The sequence below is a fragment of the Rhinolophus sinicus genome, chromosome 9 (genome assembly GCF_057876585.1).
Source record: "Rhinolophus sinicus isolate RSI-liver-muscle chromosome 9, RSI-T2T, whole genome shotgun sequence".
Taxonomy (NCBI): domain Eukaryota; kingdom Metazoa; phylum Chordata; class Mammalia; order Chiroptera; family Rhinolophidae; genus Rhinolophus; species Rhinolophus sinicus.
The window spans coordinates 21,907,011-21,932,713 of NC_142509.1; the positions used below are offsets into that span (position 1 = coordinate 21,907,011).

The 25,703-nt window shown below is 36.4% G+C and overlaps 1 protein-coding gene and 1 pseudogene across 12 annotated transcripts in view; one reads left to right on the top strand and one right to left on the bottom strand.

Annotated features, from left to right (window-relative positions):
• Positions 1-25,703, bottom strand: part of MTMR3 (myotubularin related protein 3) — a 126,246-nt gene that overhangs the window by 60,321 nt on the left and 40,222 nt on the right. For 9 of the 12 annotated variants that reach the window (XR_016022377.1, XM_019743034.3, XM_074321303.2 and 6 more), the window contains one exon: positions 3,061-3,113. The exons of 1 other annotated variant lie outside the window; for it this stretch is intronic. The gene's annotated coding sequence lies outside the window, so the exon portion shown is untranslated. Of the gene's footprint in view, positions 1-1,498; positions 1,552-3,060; positions 3,114-5,075; positions 5,135-25,703 lie in introns of those variants that run through there. 2 more of the 12 variants (XM_074321299.2, XM_074321301.2) reach the window with 2 other exon arrangements.
• On the top strand, positions 21,731-22,608 carry LOC109453392 (NADH dehydrogenase [ubiquinone] flavoprotein 2, mitochondrial pseudogene; annotated as a pseudogene).

Below are 25,703 nucleotides of genomic sequence, written 5' to 3' on the forward strand. Positions count from 1 at the left end.
TATAAATAATTCACCAATACACAGTTATCAACTTGGTAGAAGTTTTAATGTTCTGTAATTTAAAAGGTTAAAACAAAAATATGTATATGTATCATTTATGAAGCATGTTTCTACATGTACAGAAAAATGATTGTTGACAAAGTAGGAGTAAGGAGTTTGAGTTTTTATGCTTTTAGAATTACTTTACATTTGTAATTAGGAAAACAAACTTTTTTACAAAAGTTTTTAAAAAAGAAACTCAAGGGGCCGCCGGTTAGCTCAGTTGGTTAGAGCGCGGCGCTCTTAACAACGAGGTTGTTGGTTCGATCCCCACATGGGCCACTGTGAGCTGCGCCCTCTACAACTAGATTGAAACAACTACTTGACTTGGAGCTGATGGGTCCTGGAAAAACACACTTAAACAAATAGAAGTTTTAAAAAGAAAAGAAAAGAAACTCAAAATAATATTGCATAAAGAATTTTTATTTAACCTAAGACAGTGTGAAGATAATGACTTCATTCAAGAAAACAATCAAGAACATAGAGCAATGGCTCTGAGGGCAGATGAGATATAAGTCCTAAGTCTGCCATATACTAACTCTATGACCTGGAGGGCACGTCATGCTATCTCTCTGACCCTCTGTTCTTTATCTGTAAAACAAGAATAACAGCCACATCAAAGAGTTGCTAGGATTAAAAGATAATGCTTATATTGTGCTTAGTATAGTTACTGGCATATAGAAATAAGCACTTGTTAAATCATTCATTAAGTAAGATAGTCCATTACATACAAAGAATTTGGATAGGACAGTTCCCACCATTGTCCTCTTTAGATAGGATAGTTCCCACAATTGCTGTGTGTGTGTAAATATATACATGCATATGTATACATATATACACATGCACATATACGTTGTGTGCGTACATACATACACACATTACTTATTTTTGCTGAACCATTTAAAAAAGAGTTGTATATACCTAGACTATTTACCCCTTACTATTTCAGTGTATACTTCCTAAGAACAAAAATAATCTCGTATATAACCACAGCACTAGTTTTCAAATTCAGGAAATTTAACATTGATATAGCACTTTAATCCACCTTTTATATTCCAATTTGGTCAAATGACCCAATTATATCCTTTAAAACTATTTTTTTTTACCTCTACAAAGAATCCAGTCTAGGATCACATATGGGATCTAACTGTCATATCACTTTAGTCTATTTTAACCTGGAGCCCATATTATATTAATTCAAATTATATGTTTCCTGGCATCAAAATTAATTTAATAATCTCACCAAACCTAGACCATGTTTCTTCAAACAAGAATATAACGCTTTTTCATTCTGTTTTGGAAATATAAGTCTTAGATGCCTTATCTAAAATTAATAATTATTCTAAAGTTAAAAATCCATAAACATTTATGTTATCATAGCTATGTAAAAATTAAATACTGCAGAGCCAAGTAATACATGAAGATAATTCCTTCTCTAAAGGTCTAATATGTGACCTACCGGGCCAAATGAAGAATAAGATTCTTATTCCAACCATCAGAGTTAACTGATTTCTCTGTTCTTAATATACGTATGAGATTTGACAGCTGGAACCTGCAGGTTTCTCTGGGCTCCACCATCAGTACCACCCCATGGATGTGACGTCTGAGAAATTTTTACAAAAGTAAAATATCATTTAATCTTCCAGTTGAACACGGTATCTCATCTTTCAGACACTTGCTAAGAAGAAATTACTCAATTCCTCACTCAATAACTCAAACTTACACTTACAAACAATAACTCAACCAAATGAGACACTGAGCAGCCTGGACGCAAGGTCACAGATTTTATATATGTACTATGTAACTCCTTCACTACATAGAAAGATGGAAAAAAAACAATACCCAGAATCATCAAGATTATGCTAATTCCTATTAGAACCACAGAATCTGGTATTCTCCCTTACTCTAACAGCAACAACAAAAAAAACCCAAACAACAAAAATCCTTATCAAAATGAAATTAGAGTGAGAAGACACTGGTATCCCAGGACTCAGGTAATGTTTATGTGAACTGAAATTCAAATATGAAGATAGCTCTTGCCTTCAAGGTGCTCACAATCCTGTGGGGGCAACAAGCAGAAAACTAAAAAGACAGAGAAATGGATTCTGATCCGGGCACTCAAGGAAGGCTTTGTGAACACTCCAGCTTTTAACAGTTGAACCAGCAGATTCTGAACTACTGAGACAAAGCAGGGAAAGGAACCACAAAGCTGAAGAATGAGACAAAACAAAAAAGCACACTGCAGAGTATGTGAGACCAGCATGGCTACAGCCAAAGGCGCTGTATAGGAGGATAGGAAACCAGGTGACTAGTTGCTGATGTGTTTAAAGCCCACTTGTGAAGAGCCTAAAATGCCATACTAAAGGTTCTGGAACTAAGGAATGATTTGGATCTAGAAACTTAAAACCAAAGCAACAACTTCTCTTTTCAATAATATTAGATTATAATTTCCTAAATTAAACAGATGGCAGAAACGAGAGGCAGCAATAAAGACTTAGGTAGTAACAGATATGCACAGGTCTGTGAAAAGGACAGGACTGGGATTAATATCCACACCGAGGACAAAACTAAAAATATTTTAGAACTTGTTTTCTAGTTAAAACATCACATTAATACCACTAAATCCAGTAATGAAACCTTGGTTTTCACATAGATATATAACAATTTAAGAAAATTCAAAACAAGAATCAAATTTCAATTTAAAAGAACTCCCCATTGTTAAGGATTGTCTACTTTTAACAAAAGATTAGGGCTACAGCTCATTTAATCTCAATTTAAATACAAGTTTCCAGGCACAGCATATTGTATTATGGCACATTTTTATATGAAAAAAAGCAATCTTCCTTGAGTCACAGTGAAAAAACACCATATTTAAAATTTAACATTGAAGTGAAAATATAAGAGCTCATCTAAATAATTGGTACATGAACAAACAGACCCCCAAAATTAATCTGTAAATTAGTTTTAGCTGCCTCAAAATAGCACACAAAGAGTAGTACGGAAGAAAAGAAACAAGCTTACCAAATGAAGTTTGTCCCAAGAAATTTTTCTACTAGAAGGTTTCACAAGAAAATCTGCAAAAGAAAAACCAGTAGTTTTTACAATGACAAATACCCTAAGAATCAAGTTAAGCCACTTCTATCTCCCCACAAGACTTTTCTCTGCAAGTTAGAAGGCCAGGATAATACACCATTTTTTAAATTGTTACAATGTGGACTATTTAGTCAACCACAGATTTTACAAATGTTTAATTGCACAAAATGGGCCTGGTCAGGCCTCAGCATGCCTTTAGAAACTACAGAACTGTACAGACAGAATTTACCAGAACATACACACACTCCTATTTAAAAGTTTTTCTCAATCAATAAAGCATCATTCTGATGGCTTTTCAGGTAAATCTTTGCCACCACAGGAACAAGTACTTTAAAAAACTAAGTTTCAGGAGATCTAGACTTGGACTTGGTAGTTTAAAGTGTTTTGTATACATAATTGGCTTCTACCAAGGGATTTTTTTTATACGTAAGTAAAAAATGGGGGGAGGGAGATAGTCTAAACACAAAGAATTCTTGTCACAACTAGGCAGCAATCTGACCTTCACAGAAATAAAAGACCTAATCAATCTGACTCCTTTGTAAAGCTTTCTCTCAGTATTTGCAGACAACCATCCTTTGGGGATGACTGTTTCTATGACATGGAATCACATATGTGAATAAGACTGTACAAAATTATCAAAATCCTGTAAAAGGAGTCAATCAACGTAGTACATTACCATAACCTCCAGAAACTTACCTTTTAACTGAATAAGAACCATAAAAGGAAAGCAAACCACGCAATAAAATGTTCTAATCATCTTACAAGTAGCATTTTTGGCTCCCAGTAACTTTTAATTTAAATTTTGTAACTTATGCCATATTAACCACACACTACACTGGAAAGAAAATAAAGCTTTCATAATTTGCAACTTCAGATACAAACCACAATAAGTATTAAGATTGCTCTTGTTAAGTTGTAGAACAAGGTACAAAACAATACAGCAGGTAAGTTGGGGGATTTGTAAATCTCTAGGACCTTTTCTTGCTAGAGTATAATTTTTGCTAAGTATTTCAATAGTGAAATACATTCCATAATTTTTTTTTCCTTTTATTTCTCCTCTATACTAAAGTTACTGTCGATTTTTAAAAAATATGTTTATAGGTACATTATATTATCTATGAATTTTACTTTAGAATAATAAAGGTTTGTTAAAAAGAACAGATGCTAGGTCTCTTTGTCCTTAGCTGTTAAAAAAAAAAAAAAAAAGAACCACATGAAATATTAGTATGTGAAGGCACATTCCACTTAGAAAGTACTGCAGTAGTCCCCTTATCTGAGGGTGATATATTCCAAGATCCCCCGAAACTACAGATAGTACCAAACCTGATAGATGAGGTGTGACAAAAAACTACAGTGAATGTTTAAATTTTTAAAATTTATTACAATGAAAGTTACATATATCTTTTACTACCCCTAGCTTTGAACACACTTATCCCATCGTTCTTGCCACTTTCTGAAGCACTTCTGGAAGTCCTCTTTCGTGAGTGTCTTTAGTTGCGCTATTGTGGCTGCCTTGATGTCCTGAATCATTCTGATTTTGAGCAAGAGCCAAAGGTCACACAGTGCCAGACTGGTGAATAAGGTGGATGAAGACACACCGTAATACTTTTATTTGACAGGAATTGTCATATACTAGAAGCGATGTGTGATGGAGCGTTGTCATGATGGAGTATGATTTACAGCACACTTTAAAACACACCTTCTCTCAACCGTAGCTCACACCCTACTGACTGCACCAAACAAGATGAAACTTGTCACACACTGTTACTAAGGTTCAACGGGCCGCTTCCCGTATGAAGATCCCTGCCTGTCTGTTGGATGACACTTTGCAGCAGCATTCACCATATTTGTTGATCACTTATGGAAAGGCTCCGCGTCACGCATTGCTTTTGGTATACAGCAATTTCTGTCAAATAAAAACATTACAGTGTGTCCTCACCCACCTTATTCACTGGATTTGGCACCATGTGACTTCTGGCTCTTCCCCAAAGTCAAAATGACCCTGAAAGGTAAATTTTTGAATCGATTCAGGATATCAGGGCAGACACAACAGCACAACTAAAAACACTCACAAAAGAGGACTTCCAGAACTGCTTCAGAAAGTGGCAAGAACAGTGGGATAAGTATGTTCAAAGTGAGGGGGAGTATTTTGAGGGGGATTAATGGCAATGTGTCTTTTACTGTAATAATATTTTTTAACTTAAACATTCACTGTATTGTTTGACCACACCTCATATACTTTTTCCAATACACACACACCTTTCACTTAAAGGAAGCACTCTATGGCATCTCTTTGGCATCTCTTTGGCATATCCGAATTGCCAGCATCACTACTCTTGTGCTTTGGGGTCATTACTAAGTAAAATAAGGGTTACTTGAACACAAGCACTGTAATATCGCAATACTAGATCTAATAACCAAGACAGTTACTAAGTAACTAAGGGGCAGGTGGCGTATACAGCATGGATACACTGGACAAAGCGAGATTGCATCATGCTACGCTCATCAGCGTGCAATTTAAAACTTATGAATTATTTCTGGAATTTTCCATTTAATATTTTCAGACTGTGGTTGATCCCAGATAACTGAGACCACGGATAACTGAAACTGAGGGTAAGGAGAGACTGCTTACTGTACTTATAAAAAGCGGTGTAACATAGCTCACTATAATTTAAGAAGTGTCAGAGTACTACAAGGTTAACTGTCCAATAACATGCATGTGCTCAGAAATCAGAAGAGGGGCAGTCCAGAGAGACTTCACAGGAGATGGAGAATTTCAAGTGGATCTTACAGAGTGGGTGGGATTTAAGTAAAGAGTCAGAGAAGGGAGTAATTCAAGAGAGGATGGAAGGAAGAAATCACAACATTTTTGAGGAATAGAGAATAGGTCAGAATATCAAGAAACTATTCCGGAAGAGTAGAAAGGCAAGACACAACTATGCACCTTGAAATGCCAGGCTAAGGAGTCTAGACTTCATTCAATGGCGGAAACCAAAAGCTTTATGAGCAGGGGAATAATAATATGCAACTGGTCGCATTAAACAGTAGAAAGCAGCAAGCAGGATGGTTTGGATGGGGGAAAGTCACTCAGGATGTTCCTGGTAAGAATTGCTAAGAGCCCATTATCTCAAGAAGAGTGAAAACGCAGAGGAAGACACCAAAGTGAATGAAAGCATTAAATGCCTAAACTTGGTAAGTGGTTAGGAATGGACAAAAAAAAAGGCTGAGCAAGTTGTCAAAGATTGTAAAGCCTGTGATGAGTAGGACAAGGACAGTATCATTAAAAAAATACAGAGCAGGTTCCAAGGAAGCAATGCCAGGTATGATATGCTGGCTTTAAAGGTGCCTCCCAAGTAGTGGTATGTCCCGCAGGTAATTAGGGGGGAAATGGCATTCAATTCCAAGAAACAGATCAAATCTAGGAGTAAGAATGAATTGATGGTGCTAGATTTAATTCAAGGAAATCACTACATCTACTATAAGAATCATCTGATATGTTTTAGAAATTCCTTGATAATTTATTCTGTCAAAGATATGAGAAGTTCATTCAGGAGTGTTTGTGTGATGTTTCCATAGGTGTAAAGTTCCAAGAGATGGACCAAACAACAGGGAGATTCAACGAAAAAAATTCAGGCAGGTCTGCTTCAATGCTGGCAAAAACTCTTCTTCCCAACAACCACAAGCACTGGGTTGTGAACAAGTATGTCGTTGTGAAACACTGCCAACAAAATTTTTAAACTGATCGTACTTATTAAGACTATTATTTGAAAGATAAAGGTCATATAGAGGTGAGTCTGAAAGAAGCTCTCTGGTGCCACAAGCTACCTTCCCATAATACCAGCAGGCATCGCATAATATAAGTCATATATACCTCAGAAATTAAGTGGTGGCCCTGAACATTCATATATTTGAAGAGATAGAAAGTAAAATGGTTATATTAAATATAAGCTTAAAGTATCTAATTACAAGGAATTCTTAAACATATTAAACATTAATGGACAGCCAGGGCAGTGGGGTGGGGCTGGGGTTAACTATAGTCACCCTTAAGTTTCATTTCCAAGGAAGGTAAATAAAAGGTAAAATGTTTACAATCATGTATACTAGATAAGACTTTATCCATTCTAAGAGAAAAAGAGAATAAAAAAATCAATATACGTGAATATTATACACTATAATATTGGGTATCACTGTGCAGCTACATTAGAGAGGGGAACCTAACACAGTCAAAGTCCCTTTCTGGAAGATAACGAGGTAATGACTAAGGGAAGGGCATGAAAGCCCTAAGAAGGCCAAGAAGGAATGGACACCTGTATGGAATAGTTTATGTGATCATTTGTATGCCATCTACATCCGCTTCAACAAGGGCAAAGAGGCATACCAATTTGGACCATTCCTATAATTAGAAAACAAAAACAAAAAAAACAACCTACAAAAACTAATCAGATTGAACAAATTCATGAGAAAAAACTAAGGCCAGGCCTCCTAAAATGTGGGGGTGGGAGTGGCTAAAGTAGCACTTTTTTTGGCTAGGGTACATTGTTCAAAAGAACAATGGGATATTTTTTACATAGTCTTGTCTCACTTTCAAATGCAAGATAATTAACAGTTCAAAATTTTAAGGCAACATTGAATAATTTTAAAGGATTCTTTTATTTTCACTGTATGTAAAAGAAATGGCATTTTTTACACTTGAACTAACATTAAGAAACATTCACAGCAAACTTGAGTGTTGAGGCAATACTAAAATAATTCAGCTGTGCTCCTAACACCGAGGGTGCCGGTTCGATTCCCACATGGGCCAGTGAAATGCGCCCTCTACAACTAGGATTGTGAACAACAGCTCTCCCTGGAGCTGGGCAGCCGTGAACAGCCGGAGGTTGGCATGAGCTGCCGTGGGCTACCATGTGCCGGCAGCCAGCATGGGCTGCTGTGTGCTGCCATCAGTGGCCAGCGGCCAGCGTGAGTGGCTGGCAGATGGCAAGAGCTGCCGTGAGCTTCTGTGAGCGGCTGCGGGCTGCTGTGTGCCGCCGTGAGCGGATGGTGGCCAGGATGAGTGGCCGACTGACTGCCTCAGCCGGGCGGAGCGCAAGGCTCATAATCCCAGCATGGGCCAGGGAGCTGTGACCTACACAACTAGACTGAGAAGCAACGGCTTGAACCGGAGTGGGTGGGGGGAGGCGGAAGAAGGGGGGAAAAATAATAATTCAGAGATGTTAAACTTTAAGAAGTAGCTTCACAAATGTCACTATTTTGGGCAAGTTTTCCAGCTTCTCAGTGTTTCCTCATTTAGGCTTAGTAACTTTTCAGATATCTGAGGGACGATGATATGACTTTCCCAAACTAAGATTCTGTGGCATGTTGGGGAGGATTATTCCATGGTGGGAAGCTGATTTAATCACTAGCGTTAATCAAAACTCAAGCATTTATCAGCTGAATAAAGCCACTGTGGCTTGGTCTTACTCCCTGAACAGGAGCCCAAACCTCAGGTTGTCTAAAAAACAGCTATTATGATAAGTTCATTGTGGTGGAGATTCATTATCTGACATATATTCTGGGGTGATAGTCACTACTCTAGGCACTAGAGATGCGGCCGTAGGAACAAAATGTTCCGAGCCTTATGGAGTTGCAATTCCAGTGTTAACTGCAATATTCTCAGAGGGCTCAACGGCCTCCGTATGACTTTTGCCCCCTACTTATTAGGAAGAACCATGCTTTGAAAAAGACAAAGAGAAATAGTAAATATAAAATTGAGGCAGTGTCCTGACCAAACAAGATGATTTAAAAAGAAAATAAAAAACTATGTGTCTTTTCTACGTCTTCTGGAAACACTAAGTAAAGTGAGTTTTCAGGGTTCCAGACGCAAATTCATGACCAATGTACTACATTCCTCTGCCAGCTGCAGGGCACAGATAAACAGCTGAAATATTATCATTTCCTAAGCAAAAACCAACTACCTTCTCCTTGAAAAACAAAATCCAGTAAGTTGTCAGAAACCATCAGCTGAACTCCATGTTATAATCACATTTCTGTGTCAAAAAGTCTCTTACTGGTGATGTGTCTTGAAGCAGCAATACTTAGGATAATGTTCAGTACAACAAGTAAAAGCTTCGTTTCAAGAAATAATGACCAAAGATCAATCTTGTAGAATTAATTCCGTGACTACAGTGCTGGTACAGAGTGTGGTTCATTCTGGAGGAAGGGTGGGGAGGGCGGAGAGGGAGAATTTTTTTTTAACGTGGGAGAAGTTCTGAACATCCCTCAAAGGAGGCTTTGCAATCGAATTTCAAATAATCAGTTAGTGATCAACACTTAAGATAATATGCCTTCATTTAAATGGCTGAAATAATGACAGCTGCTTTTCCAAATGTGCGCCCCAAAATGTGAGAAGTCAAGAGCAAAGTATGTAATTATGCTCTAACATTTTCAGGTATTAAGATTTGGTTGCACTTCAGATGCACCTTATTACTTTTCGCATCTCAAGTAAGCAAAAGGAAGCCCTAATCATGTTCTCAGAAAAGATCAACTGTGATCAAAGAAACTTGAGCAAATCTGATTTGTAACTTTTAAAATCACTTATTTTACAGGATTTTCCTTTTAAACTTAATCCTTATACAAAGGGTAGGAAAGGGGGAGAAGCATAAATCATATATGATGTCTTTGTGAAGACATTTTCTGATGGTGACCAAAAAAGATTAAAACCAAAGATCACATACAATCTGCTGAAAAGGGTAAATATTAAATAATTTTAAGAAAGAATGTAAAAAAATTTTATGTTCTAACTTGCTCTTTATAATCACTTCTATATAGAACACATTCACTTCATAGTAACTCAGGTATATTAAATCATTAATAGTATTGTAAAGAATTTCCATGAGTAATTTGTAATGTTATTTTCTGACTCCATGTCCTCCATGAAAAAATCACAAGGCATCATTTTACTAATGAAATTAAAAATTTTAAATCTAGTTTTGTAAGACAGGGTTTAGGTTCACCATCTTAAATGACAAAATGTTCCCTATTTCCTAAGAAAGAAAAAACCCTTATAATTTAACAGAAAACTTAAGTCTCAGTTGTTAAGATTTTTTAAAAAATCAGTCATTCAAATCACTAGAAATTAATTGAATTAAAAGCCAAGCAAGATCATTTTATCTAAGTGCCAGAGGTAGTTCAATATTTATAATTGCTACGGAAAGATCAGAAAGACCTGCTCCAGTGTCAGAAAAATGTTTCCTAACTTTTATTTCTTTGACTAGTTCCAAGGTCTACCTTAGGGAAGTTAACAGAAGGCAAATTGCTGCACACTCAATACTCTCCTACTAGTTGCTCTCAGTTAACCTCTCTGGTGACAGGAAGGAAGTACCTTTGCTTGGGGGGGGGGGGTCAGGAAGGATTGGAGAGGGGGAGGGAGGGAGCGAAAGAAAAAAGCAGGGAGGGAGGGAAGGATTATAATTTTGTAATGACTACTGCCCCTCTTAATATATATGATTATCTCTTAACATGAGATTTCTGACTCTGTCCCTGCATCCTACTGTTCAAAGAATAAAATGTTAACTGCACTTTCCTGGACAAAACACCTAAATAACCAATCCCTATGAAGATGAGTAGTTTTACAATAGGTTCTCAAAAAATTTTTAATAAGGTTTCAGCTATGAGCTTCTATTTCTCATATACTGCATAGAAAAACAAAACTAATCAATGAGATAGGTAGCAAAAGCCAAAAATGTAATTCTTCTTTAAAAAGGCAACTAAAAAATTAGGCAAAATTCAATATACCAATATCTTTTTGAAAACTGCAAATTTACACTGTTTATTTTAATATGCTTTGCTTCTGGGCCCTGCGCTAAAGGAACAAAAACAGAATCTCCAAATCCCAATACTCCTCCACCCACAGCTGCATAAGAGGTTTCTTTTCTAGAAAGATAAGCAAATTAATTTGCAGGTCAGTTTACGATAAGAATGCAAGAGTACGCCCATGTACAAATAAGCATGATGTTTCCGTTTTGGCTCTAGGTACCTGAGATGTTCAACAGAAATTCTAGGAAAAATTGGGAAGTAAACTACACTCAAAAAATAGCTATCAGTACCCCAAACCTAACTAATCTGCATATTGCTTATTAGAATATTAATAGCATATTAGGAATGTTAGTGTTCCTCTCTACATCTATAAATACGCTTCAAAATTCTGGTTCGCTCCACTCAGTTTTATTCAGAGTAACAATCACCAAAATGGACAAGGGCCAGGAAGCTAAATGAAAATGAAAATGCATCCTTTAAACATACAACTTAACAATGAAGAGAAGAAAGAGATTTGAAGTAACTGCTGCCATCACAAATTAAAAAGTGTCCACTCCAGTTAGCCAATAGGTACATTCAGGGAAGAAAGACAAAATTCAAATAGTAGAGGCTATGTGCAATGAAAAGAATCCACTCGTCTAGAGGCCGAGTTACAATTTATGTATTAGCAATTAGGTAGGGGGCTAGTCATATTTTTTAAAAGAAGCCAACAAAACCCCAAATAACCTCCAATAACTACACAGTACAATGTGGGCTCTGTTTAAAACAGTGAGCTCAAATACCTACTCTTTCGAAGCAGTTCTCCTCAATTATTAAATAGCCAAAAGACCAGAAATTGTCTTGACCAGAACACCATCTTCTTAAAGATCCTTTTAAAAACCATACTATTCAACAGATCCCAAGAAAGAGACCCACCCTTTTAAACTACTAACATTTATCTCACGTAAACAGAGGGACATGTGACTGCCATCCAAATATATACGGGAAGAAAAGTAACTTTTCAGCTAAAATAAAAAAAAACAGAATTCATCAACATGCTTTACTTAAGAAAAGGAGAGCAAAAGTACTAAGGTAAATCAGGGCTAATAAGAAATGAAAGCTTATTTCTCCTTTTTTATTTTAAATAACTGCTCTTAAATTAACAACTCAGAAAAACTCAGGCTAGTCATGGGTTCGTTCACACTGAAGACAAATACCAAATCTTGAATTTAAAAAATTTTAAGATATCATTTTGCTTAACCCCTTAATAGGGGAGAGGGCACTTTTTTAAAAAGCATACTGTCTAAATTACTTATATTCATGCTAAACACATTAAAATATTGGTAAAATATTCTCTAAAACAAGATGAAAAACTTCTCAAACATATAGCCTAATATAAACCCACATTATGAAATATTCTAAGTATATTTTTATACATCAAAAACTTAAGTACTGGGCCGGCCCAGTGGCTCAGGCGGTTAGAGCTCCGAGCTCCTGACTCCGAAGGCTGCCGGTTCGATTCCCACATGGGCCAGTGAGCTCTCAACCACAAGGTTGCCAATTCAATCCCTTGAGTTCTGCAAGGGATGGTGGGCTCCGCCCCCTGCAACTAGCAACAGCAACCTGACCTGGAACTGAGCTGCACCCTCCACAACTAAGACTGAAAAGACAACAACTTGAAGCTGAACAGCACCCTCTATAACTATGAGTGAAAGGACAACAACTTGACTTGGAAAAGAGTTCTGGAAGTACACACTGTTCCCCAATAAAGAACTGTCCCCCGTCCCCAATAAAAACAAAAACAAAAACAAAAACAAAACCTATTTAAAAAAAAAAAACCTTAAGTACTACCAAATTCAACATGAAAAAAAATCCACACAAACAAGTAACTGGAATTATCAAGTTTCCAATAAGCATGTGAACTATTGAGAATAATATCACACCTCCAAGGTCAATCTGAGCCATTCATATATTTCTTGTATTTTCCTACATGAAGAAAGTTTGTCAAAGGAATTAGTGTCTGAAAGAGGGAGAAGGAATAATGCGTATATTCAAGCGCTCTGGTAAACATCAGGCCTATGATTGGATAATACGTTCTACATTACTTGTTTTTGGTCAGGACTTACATATGCCAAAATGCAAAGAAATATAAAGACCTTGGGAAGAACTTACACTTTTTCTTTTCTATTGATTTATACATCTTCAAAATCTAACCTACACCCTATATTTTATAGCATATATTTAGTTTTTCAATCACCAGTGTTTCTATGGTGTGGTATACATACCATTGGTGCTATTTGATGGCTTAAGTGGAACATAGACAAATAACCTTTAAAAAACAAAAACTATGTATTTACACTAATGAGCTTTGGAAAAACTGCATTTTGACTCTGAGATGCCATCGAATGCAAGACACAGCATTAAATTTACACACCAAGAAAGAAAAAAACATGCCAACTCAACTATAACATACCACTGATTCTAAGATACATTCCAATTGAGTATACAGATACTGCAAAAATACCATGTAGGTATTAATGAGAGGTTTGGGAAGTACTGCACTATATGCTAATACAAATCCTTCAGATACAGGAACTGTTACACACCTGTCTTTCCTTGAGCTACTTGATTCTCTCATTTTTCTTCCTAAGACCTGTTTTATCAATCCATTGTAAGTCTGAAAGCATTCAGAAGCATGCCTGACCAGGGCCACAAGCAACAGTATCCAGTCCTTCCCCCACACAAATGATAGGTAAGCTTCTCTTCAAGGTTTCTGCTGCCACTAGAGAGCTCCTGCGTCTTCCCCAGCCCTGACTGCCACTAACACAGTACCAGAGTACCTTATCTCCTGAGGACTGTCAATGCAGCACCTCCAAACTCTACATTTCCTAAACGGAATCCATCGTTGGCCTCCCTCCCCTCCCCTGCCACCATTATCGTAATACTATTCCACTGGGAATTTTGGTCTGCCTAGGTCTTTAAGGTTAGAAACCATTTCATTCTATTAATAAAATTTGACACCAATTCCCACTACTTTCTCTGAAATGCTCAATTTCCATTTTTGCCACCAATGTCGTCACCACCACTTGGTCTAGCAAACTGGTTCTCAAACATTTGTTGAATTAAATTTATTTAGACTTCAATTACCTAAGAAACCAAATAACCACAGTTACAAGTGAACTTACAGCAGAAATGATTCTGGTCAGTTCCCCTTTTAACATCCCCCATCCCATCAACAGAAGTTTCACTAAAATGTCCCTGATCAAAAACAATATGCCCTATCACATTCACACCCAAAATAAACAATTTAGGGCTGCTTTTAAATTTTCATGCATAATTTACTCATACTGCTTTATCCATTTGGATAAATCCTAAGTATCCTTCAATTCTTAGCTTGAAAAAATGCTTCCTTTGTAAAAGCTTCCCTGCAGAGTTCACTGTACATTTGCAATATAGCTCTATTTTATAACACCTACCACATGTCATTATAATTATTTATATTTCTATCTGTCCTACTAGACAGATTATGTTTCCTAGACAGGTCATTTTCCTACTCAACATTTGAACCCAAGAACCCTACACTATTTGTTAATGAGAGGCATTGCAATAGAACTTATTAGATAAGACACAGATTCTGGAATCAGACTGTTTTGAATGTGAATTTTGGCTCCAAACTGTATCACTCTGAAAAGTTCACTTAGCTTCCACATCTGTAAAATCAAGATATCATTAGAATATAGTTACTGTACTAGTGTCTTCAAATCAATGTTTAATAAATGCTAATTCTGTGAGGATGAGAAACATGCTCAATAACCACTTTTTAGATTGAGAACTAAACATAATTTAGATAAATATGAGAAATTAAGCAGGGCCTTCTATTTGTTTCAAGTACACCCAGGTCCATTTAAAACCTCTAGTTCTTAATATAAATGCAACATCTCTACCTGCTTTTCTTCACACCAAATATACCCTTAGGATTGAAAAATTTGTTTCCATTACTGATTATAAACTTTCAAAGTCCAAAATAAAAAGTAATATGTGATTTTGCCGAAGCAAAAATTTTAGTCATAGGCATTTGACGTTAAGTAAGAAGAAATCATGTAACTAGAAATTTTCATCAGTGTTTTATTATCCATTGTCTCAAGTATATACTACTTGACACTTACTCCTAAAAACCTTTATTCTTTACAACCTCTTCTAACTTGTCAAGATAATTCTGAACTCTAATTCTATCCTCCAAGGGACTGACAAGTCATCTATAAACTTAATCAGTATACCCCCCATTTCATCATCTAGATCACTGTTAAGAACATTATATAGTAGAGCCCAATCCTAACCCATTTATAAAACCATTTATCACTCTCTCATCCAAACCAACAGTAACAATGAATATGACCCTCTAATCTGTTTTGCACCATTTAGCAATAAGACATATTTTCAACTTTTACAGATGATGTATACTGGGTTATTTATTTATTTATCTATTTTTATATACTGGATTTTTAAAATCAACCAAAGAGACAGAATTCTGGCATTACTGTAACTCAAATACCAATCATCCTGTTACTATTTCCTGTATCAACTGAACACAAGACACTCCTATTAGATACTGCATACTTAGACAAAATTTAGTTTTTAAAGTTTTAAAGATTTCTTGTTGACAAAAATACTCATTTGAATTAGTTTTTCATAACATTGTAATTAACACAAACTACATCATATTTTTTCACACTGTTAGAAATTATAAAATTTCTCAGTAATCTAAAACTTGAATAATGTCATTTCCTAACAACATTGATGAAGATGTCGTAGGAACTTAACTCGTGTGTAACATCAATTGGAGCTGGCCCGGTGGCTAAGGTGGTTGGAGCTCCATGCTCCTAACAGGAAGGCTGCCAGTTTGATTCCCCCGTGGGTCAGTGGGCTCTCAACCACAAGGTTACGGGTTTTACTCCTCGACTCCCGCAAGGGATGGTGGGCCCCACCCCCTGCAACTAAGATTGAACACGGCACCTTGAGCTGAGATGCCACTGAGCTCCCAGATGGCTCAGTTGGTTGGAGCTCGGGCTCTCAACCACAAGGGTGCCAGTTTGATTCTTCGACTCCCGCAAGGGATGGTGGGCTGCGCCCCCTGCGCCCCCTGTGCCCCCTGCAACTAACAACGGCAACTGGACCTGGAGCTGAGCTGCGCCCTCCACAACTAAGATTGAAAGGACAACAACTTGACTTGGGAAAAAGTCCTGGAAATATACACTATTCCCCAATAAAGTCTTGTACCCCTTCCCCAATAAAATCTTTTTTAAAAAATACATCAATTAAAAATGGCAATTAAAGCTAATTTTTGTGTTCTGTGATAAAGAGTTTGTATAGATCTACTGCAAACAAAGTTTTATCAGAAAGAAAAGTAACTAACCAGCTGGCTAACATTCAACAGTTTTACTACTAATTTAGTATTCTGCCTTGGTCACACTAGCCCAAAATCCTAACAATGAACTTGCTTCTCAATGAATGCCCCTTTACTACCATCTAAGGAAGACAATCTACCATCTTGTTTCCCCCAGTGTATCCATATTCATTTTCAACTTGTGTGTGTATTCATTTCTTTGTAGATATAAAAAACTTGGATTTGTTTCATTAATCAGAGAGAGAGGGAAGGGGGGGATACACACAGTTATTTAGCCCTACTCTGTAATATCAAGTGTAAATTTTGTCCCAGATTACTTCCCTTTCGGCTCTGTGTATATTTCCCCTAGACAAATGTTTACTTTCATGTAGTACTGTTTATTAATAATTAATGATCTATTCAACATTACTTAAATATATTTAAATAATATTTAAAGTGCCTCCTTCCCCAATGCAACTCTGATCTGATCAGACTGCCTAAAATTTCTAGGGTAAAATATAAAAGTCTGAGGTTTTTCAAAGCTGAAAAGCAAATATGCAAAGACCGTCATTAATATACAATTGAATTAAAACTCCCGAAGAATCTGGACTATGCAGTCTACTGAGTTGTATAAATTCCTAGAGGCCTAAAGATGAAGTGAGAGGAGAGAAATACAAATATTAAATGTTACTTAGAAAAATAGAAAGGTAGAGCTAGAACTCAATAATCTGGACATAATGTAAAACAATAGTTTTAATGTAAAACAAAATCTACTAATACCTGTATCAGTCAAGCAAGAAAAGGGAGGAATGGAAGCAGGGGATGAAGGGAGAAGGAACAACACCTCCTGGGGATAATGTGTATTAAAGGAGAACCAAGTGATCTTTATACCGTGATGTCTATGCACAAACTTAGGTTAGTCATGTCTCCCTCCTAACGCGAAAATGTTCGTTTCTAGTTTCTCTAGTACACCTCTGGTTTTAATCTTTTCCATGCATTCAAATCAGCTTCTACTTTCTAAAATTTTAACCCTATTTAAAAAATTGTTTTAAATAATTCAAACCTATTCCTTTTGCCACCAAATGGGCAGATCCAATAGCCATTCCAGGTTTCTGCAGAATTCTAATTTCATCTTGCATTTTCATTCAACCCTGAACAGAGCTAAGATTTTTAAAAATACATCATTAGAAAGTATTTCCAATTATGACTGAAGTTAAAGGACAGTTTCAAGTGGGTTCAAAGTTTGTCCCAGATCCTTCACCCCGTGTTTATTTCCAGCATTGGTGCACATTTCTCCTGCTTCCAGTCTTTATCTAATGCTTCTCAACCTAGGAACAGACGGATCAAGTTTTCTTACAGCTCACTATAAAACTAACTGGGAATATATTAAACAAGATAAAGCAGTGTTCATCCCAGGATGAAGTCAAGTCACAAAAATGCATTTGATTGACAAATTTCACAGGGTATCTTAAAGTTATACCTTGATCTCTAACACATCAATTCACATAGCGCTGACCCCAGTCTATTCTTTAACCCAAGGCAACTCCTTCCAAGTCTACCTATGTAATCAAAGCCCAATTTTTAGGGGAAAGGAATTCAAACAAAATCTTATCACAGAATCCTAAGCACAAATAAAAGTTAAAACACTTCTAGCAACACCAAATAATTCAAATAAAGTCCTGCTGAAGTCAACTGAAAAAGCTGGATAAAATATTTTAAATTCTCTTAAAAGCAAAGACCTAAAAGGACAGTGAGTGAGCTAGTATCAAACTCAAATTCCCTGAGATATGAAATAAGACTGAAATTCAGAGGGATGAGTCCAATACTTGGGTCAGCGTCGGCCCGGGGTAATTTGCTGCAACTGAAGAGACTGAGTGAGCTGTGCTTCCTTCCCATAAGCCTTCAACTTTTTTAAAAAATTCAGCTACACAGTTAGAAACACACAACTGAAAATGTAAGGAAACAGGAAATCTGAAAATCAGACTATGAAGAAAGACATCAATGCAAATACTAACAAAGAAAGAAGTGGTTTGGCTATACTAATACAAAAAAAGGTAGACTTTAAGGCAAGAAGCAGTCCTAGAAATAAAGAGGAACCTTTCATAATGATAAAAAGTTCAAATTATTAAGAAAAGAAAATAATTCTCGATTTATATAAACCTAATAACATGACCTCAAAATGTATAAAGCAAAGGATCAAAAAGACAATTTCACAATGTAACACACTCCTATCAATAATTAAATAAAACAAGCAGTACAGCCCCTGCCAGAAAAACAGGTTTTTTAGAAAAGAGATCTGGACAATATGATTAAGAGATTTCACGTAACGAACATATGTAGAACCCCACACCCAACAGCTGTAGAATAATGCTTTTTAAGGGTCCATGGTATATTTACCAAAATTGACCATATACTGACCCATAAAGATAAGTCTCATAAATTTCAAAGTATTTAAACATCCTCTATGCCCTGACCATAGTGCAATTTAATAACAAAAAGATATCTGGAAAGTCCTCAAATATTTAGAAATTAAGCAAGACACTTCTAAGCAAATCATGGATCAAAGATGAAATTTTAAAGTATTTTGAACTGGTAGAGAAAATGCTACATATCAAAATATTGGAAGCAGCTAAAGCAGTACTTAGAAGAAATGCCGTTTATAAAAGAAAGACTGAAAATATTAGGTTGGCGCAAAAGCAATTGCAGCTTAAAAGGTTAAAAATAATTGCAAAAACCGCAATTACTTTTGCACCAACCTAATAACAGTGTTAAGTATCATTCAGAAGTTAGGAAAAAGACAAGCAAAGCAAATTCAAAGAAAATAAAAGGAAATGTTTAAAAATGATAAAACATAAAGACATACAATAATAAAAGAAAAATTGGTTCTTTGAAAAGACTAATAAAATTTACAAATTGCTGGAGGGACTAACCAAGGAGGTAAGGGTGTAAAGGGGGACTTTAAAAATTCTATAGAATCAAAAAAGCTATTATTATTAACCTGTGTCAATAAATTTGATAGTTGGACAAAATGGACAAATTAAATAACTTACAAAATTGACCCAAGAAATATGAAAGCTAGAACAGCCCTAAAACCATTTTTTAGAAAATTGATTCAGTCATCAACAATCTCAACACACACACACACACACACACACACACACACACACACACACACACACACCTGCAGAATCAGGTGGCTTCTCTGGCATGTTTTATCAAATAATCAAAATACAAATAACTCTTGTTTTATACAAACCAGTCCACAAAACAGAAAATGAATCCATCTTATTTTAGGAGTCTATCATAATCTTGATACCAAAGCAGATAAAGATACAAAAAGGAAAATTACAGCTCAATCTCACTTATAAGCATAGACACAAAAATCCTAAACAAGGAAAAAAAACTGTCACACACACACACACACACACACACACACACACACACACAGATACTATCAACTGAGGTTTACAAAAAAAACACAAAATAAAGTTGATGCAATATTAGAAAATCACTAATAAATAAAAGGAGTACAATCCTATAATTATCTATAAGGATTCAAAAAATAGGTTGAGGGCATCGGCCTGGTGGCTCAGGCGGTTAGAGCTCCATGCTCCTAACTCCGAAGGCTGCCAATTCGATTCCCATATGGGCCAGTGGGCTCTCAACCACAAGGTTGCCAGTTTGATTCCTCGACTCCCGCAAGGGATGGTGGGCAGCGCCCCCTGCAAATAGCAACGGTGGCTGGACCTGGAGCTGAGCTGCGCCCTCCACAACTAGGATTGAAGGGACAACAACTTGACTTGGAAAAAAAGTCCTGGAAGTACACACTGTTCCCCAATAAAGTCCTGTTCCCCTTCCCCAATAAAAGCTTAAAAAAAAAAATAGGTTGAGCAAACTAGAAATATAAGAAATTTCCTTAATCTTGGAGATCTAAGCCAAAAAAACTAAGCGAACATCATTCTGCACTTAATAATCAAACATTAAGTTTTCTCTTTACACTGGCAATGGGACAAAGATGCCCATTATTGCCACTACTATTCAACATTGTACTCACCCAAGACTGTGTATTAAAATAAGTTAGAGCCATATAAGTACAAAGAGTGAAAGGAAAAATAAAACTGTCATTATTAGCAGATGACATGATGGTGCACATAGAAAAGTTCAACGGAATCCATGGGTAAATTATTAAAATTTAAGAGTTTAGCGAAGTTGCAGGTTAGAAAAGTCAATATATAAAATGGGAAATAAAAGGAGAGAAAAGAGACAATGTATAATAACATCAAAAAATACCATGCACCTAGGACTAAATCAAACGAACATATGCAAGACTTCTACAGGAAAATTATAAGGATGTACTGAAAGACATTAAAAAGGCTAAGATAAATCAGAAAACCTGTAAATTACCAGTTCTCAATATTAGTAAGGTATGTTTTATTTTGTTTTGGAGATGATGAAATGATTGTAAAAACACAAAGGTCCATAAATAGCCAAAATGCTCTCGAAAGGGGGGAGGAAACAGGTGGAAAGACTTAGTAAAACAGATATCAAGAGTAAACCATATTAGCTAAAGATGCTGTGTGATACAGACACAGGGAGAGACCAGTGGAACAGAATGGGGAGCCAAGAAACATATCCACACATAAATGGATACTTAAAAAGGGGCGGGGGCCAGCCTGGTGGCTCAGGTGGTTGGAGCTCCATGCTCCTAACTCCAAAGGCTGCAGGTTCAATTCCCACATGGGCCAGTGGACTCTCAAACACAAGGTTGCCGATTCAACTCCTCAACTCCCACAAGGGATGGTGGGCTCCGCCCCCTGCAACTAGCAACGGCAACTGGACCTGGAGCTGAGCTACGCCCTCCACAACTAAGACTGAAAGGACAACAACTTGACTTGGAAAAAAGTCCTGGAGATACACACTGTTCCCCAATAAACGTCTTGTTCCCCTTCCCCAATAAAATCTTTTAAAAAAATAAAAAATAAAAAGAGGTAATATCAAACAGTAGGGAAAGTACTGACCTTTCAATATTGTGTGCTGGGACAACTGATACCCAGTTGGGGGAAAATGAAACTGGCCCCTATTTCATACATTAGAAGCAACATTAAGTGGAGCAACTGACATATGATGAAAAGCAAAAGTATAAAAAAAGCTTTTAAAAAAATGTTTGAGAAGAAAATATTTTCATGACATCTGGATAGGAAAAGATTTCTAAAATTAGACAGAAAAAGTAACCATAAAGGAAAAACTAGATAAATTTGACTACATTAAAGTTAAGAATTTCTATTCATGAAAAGATCATAAAGACAGTGAAAATAAAGCCCCCAAAATAGGCCAAAATATTCGCCCAAACTTAACCAAAAAGTATCCAGAATATGTAAATAGCTTAAAATTAGTATTTTATAAAAAGAGCAAATAGAAAAATGGAGAACAGTTTGGCCTGCCATGTTCTTCTCTGCAGCGCCCTGGGCCTAGGCGGCTGGCCTCACTCACTCACTCACTGCCCGGTGCGGAAGACATACAAGCAATTTGCATAAGACAGCGATACAAAATGGAGTTGGAGGAGCTTTATTTGTGCACAGAGATACTCCTGAGAATAACCTAGATATTCCATTTGATTTCACACCAGAAAACTATAAGAGGATAGAGGCAATTGTGAAGAACTACCCAGAAGGCATAAAGCAGCAGTTGTGCTTCCAGTCCTGGATTTAACCCAAAAGACAGAATGGATGGCTGCCCATCTCTGCTATGAACAAGCTTGCAATTAGAGCATATGAAGTAGCAACTTTTTATACAACGTACAATGAAAGCCAGTGGAAAGTATCACATTCAGGTCTGCACTACTACACCTCGCATGCTTCGCAACTCGGACAACATACTGGAGGCCACTCAGAAAACACTTGGAGTAAATGTTGGGGAGACTATACCCAACAAACTTTTCACTCTTATACAGGTGGAATGTTTAGGGGCCTGTGTAAACGCACCAACGGTTCAAACAAATGACAACTACTATGAGGATGTGACACCTAAGGATATTGAGGAAATTATTGACGAGCTCAAGGCCGGTAAAATTCCAAAACCTGGGCCAAGAAGTGGATGCTTCTCTTGTGAGTCAGCAGGGGGTCTTACTTCTTTGACTGAACCACCCAAAGGATCTGGCTTTGTTGTGAAAGCAAGCCTTTAATTTATATTCAACTGTAACTATATCACAGGAGAAATAAAATATGAATCTATCTGCATAAAAGTTTAATATTGTTCATTTCAATCTGTGTACACTTTGGTGGTAACCTAGTAACCTGCAGCTGTTAAGGATCATATCAAAACTTCAGAGCTCCACTTTCAAGTCTTCTGCTATCTATGGCTAATTATGAAGACATTCTTCCATAATCTAGTTAAGAGCTACTCCACCATCATGTTTTCAACTGCCAGATCATAATACCAGGTCACTATGAAATAAAAATTCTGTCAAATTAAAAAAAATAAAAGAATGAAAGACTTGAATAGGCAATTAAAGAAGAAATCTAAATGGCCAAAAACAGAGGCAAAGATGCTCAAAATCCAATAACCAGGGAAATTAAAATTAAAACCATAAGATACTACTACACACCTCCCAGGTTGTCAAAAATTGAAAACACTGATAATATCAAGTGCTGATGAGGATGTGGAGCAATAGGAACTCTCACTCAGCACTAATGGGAATGGGAATTGATAACCCGCTTTGGAAAACAACATGGCATTAAAGTTGAAGATATACATATCCTGGGCCTGGCAATTGTGCTCCTAGGTATACACCCTAGAATGCAGATACTGCACCATAAGAAATGCATAAGAATATTCATAGCAGCATTGTTCATAGTAGTCCAAACTGGAAACATCCCAAATGTCCGACAACAATAAAATAATTTGTAGTATATCATATAAAATAACAGCAATAAAAATGAACTTGATCAACACACAATACATGGGAATGCGCAAAAGCAGCAAAGTAGAAAATATGCACAGTATGATTCCATTCAAAAACCGGTAATAGTAAAGTACTGTTTACAAATGCATGCATAGATAACAATACAAATAAAGGCCAGTGATTACCATAAAAGACGGGGTTAGTTATTTCTAAGAGGGAGGCAGAGGGGAATAATATATGTAAAAAGGAACAGAAACCAGGGCAGCCTATCCTATTTCTTGACCTGGGTGGTGGTGACGTGAGTGTTCACTTTATCATTCATTACACTGTACATTTGCATCTCTTGCACTCTGTGTCATATTTCATTAAAAGTACTCAAAAATAAGACAACTTGAGAGAAACAATGCATAAGAATGATAAATTTGTGATGGTGTAACTTCTGGAGCAAGGAAAAGGTATTCAAGAGAGTTCAATCAATTCTGAAAAAAGAGAACAGGGTTTTATTTGGTTGGGAGTGGATGAATCAGCAAATCAACATTAAAGGCAAGAGAGCAAAGCAGCTTGCAAAAATGTAAAAAGATCACAGAAATAAGGAAAAGAATGATGCCTAGTTTCCAAAAGTCATAATGTCTCTCATGCCAGAAGCTACAGATGTCCTGAGGATAACAGACTCTGTTAGGAAGACCACAAATACCATCCTTGTCCAACTCTGCTCGAAATCTTCCCATCTGCTTCCTGTCCTCTTGGGGAGTAGGGAGAAAATACAAACTCAAATCTGACTTTTCCCCCATCATGATCAAAAACATGACCTCAACTAAGGATACTTTGTCTAGAATAGAATTACCTCAAAATTATCATACAAGACAGAAAGTTGTAAAGTTGTTACCAAAACAATGACAAGTTCTTGGGGGTAAGTTGGGGTAGAGAGGATAAATATATTAAGATACTAAAAGAATGGCAATGTTAACAAGAAAACTATACACGTTACCTAGCTTGGTTATTACAATGTTTCCCCTAAAATAAGACCTACCCAGACAATCAGCTTTAATACTTCTTTTGGAGCAAAATTTAATACAAGACCCAGTATTATACTATATTACATTATATTAACCGGTCTTATATTAATTTTTGCTCCAAAAGGCGCACTGGAGCTGATTGTCAGGCTAGGTCTTATTTTCGGGGAAACACAGTATTAGGTTGGTGCAAAAGTAATTGAGGTTTCAAAGGTTAAAAATAATTGCAAAAACAGCAATTACTTTTGCACCAACCTAATACTTAATGGGTACAAAGATTATGCTTGGGATGATGAAAAAGTTCTGGAAATAGTAGTGATAGTTACATAATATACTTGCTGAATGTACTTGCTGCAATTGAATTGTACTTAAAAATGGTTAAAATGTAAATTTTGTTATGTATATTTTCCCACACAAGATTTTAAAAAAATTGTTAGACTCTCTGCTTATCAAAGAGACCATTAAGAAAATGAAAAGGCAAGTCACGGAGTGGAAGAAACAGTCATAAAAACTTAACATAAAGGATTTGTGTCCAAAATATATAAAGAATAAACACAAATCAATAACAGAAAGAAAAAAATTTTAATGGGCAAAAGATTTTAATAGAAACTTCACAAAAGACATATAAATCTCCAATAAGCACATTAAAAGATGTGCGTCATCAGTCATCAGGGAATTGCAAGTGAAAACAGCACAATGCATTACCTCTTTCACACTCACTGGAATAACTAAATCAAAGAGGCTGATAAGAGTAAATGCTGCTGAGGATGGTGAGAAATTGGAATTCAAATATGGCTCATGAAAGTATAAAATGGCATTAGCACTTTGGAGGACAGTTTGGCAGTTGCTTATTAGGTTAAACATATATCTATCCTGTGATCCAGCAATTTGATTAATTCCTCAACCAAAGAGAAGTGACAACACGTGACCACGAAAAGGCTTGGATACAAATGTTCACAGCAACTTGACTCATAACAGCCTCATACTGGAAAGAACTCAAAATGTCCAGTAACAGGTGATCAGATAAACAAACTGTGATGTATTTCTACAAATACTACTCAGCAATAACAATGAATGAACTACTGATATTCACAACAACATGGATGCATCTCAAAATCATTATGTTAACTAAAAGCAGCAAGTTAAAGAGGAATAAGTACTACATGATTCCATTTAAATGAAGTTCAAAAACAGACAAAACTAATAGAAACCAGAACAGTAGTTTGGGTGTGGAGAGAAGCATAAATAACCAGAAGGGGGCATGAGGAAACTTTCTAATGTGATGTATACGTTCTATATTGGGATTGAGCAGTGGCTACACAGCTGTAAATATTTATTAAAGCTCAAACTGCATACTTCCATCTGTGCATTTCACTACATAAATTCATTTTAACTTTTAAAAAAATCCTAAAATAGTATCCTAAAGCAGAGACTCTAACCCTCATCCAAAAGTAGCAGTATAGTGTCTCTAGAAAAGATCGCACAACCAGATCATACGCAC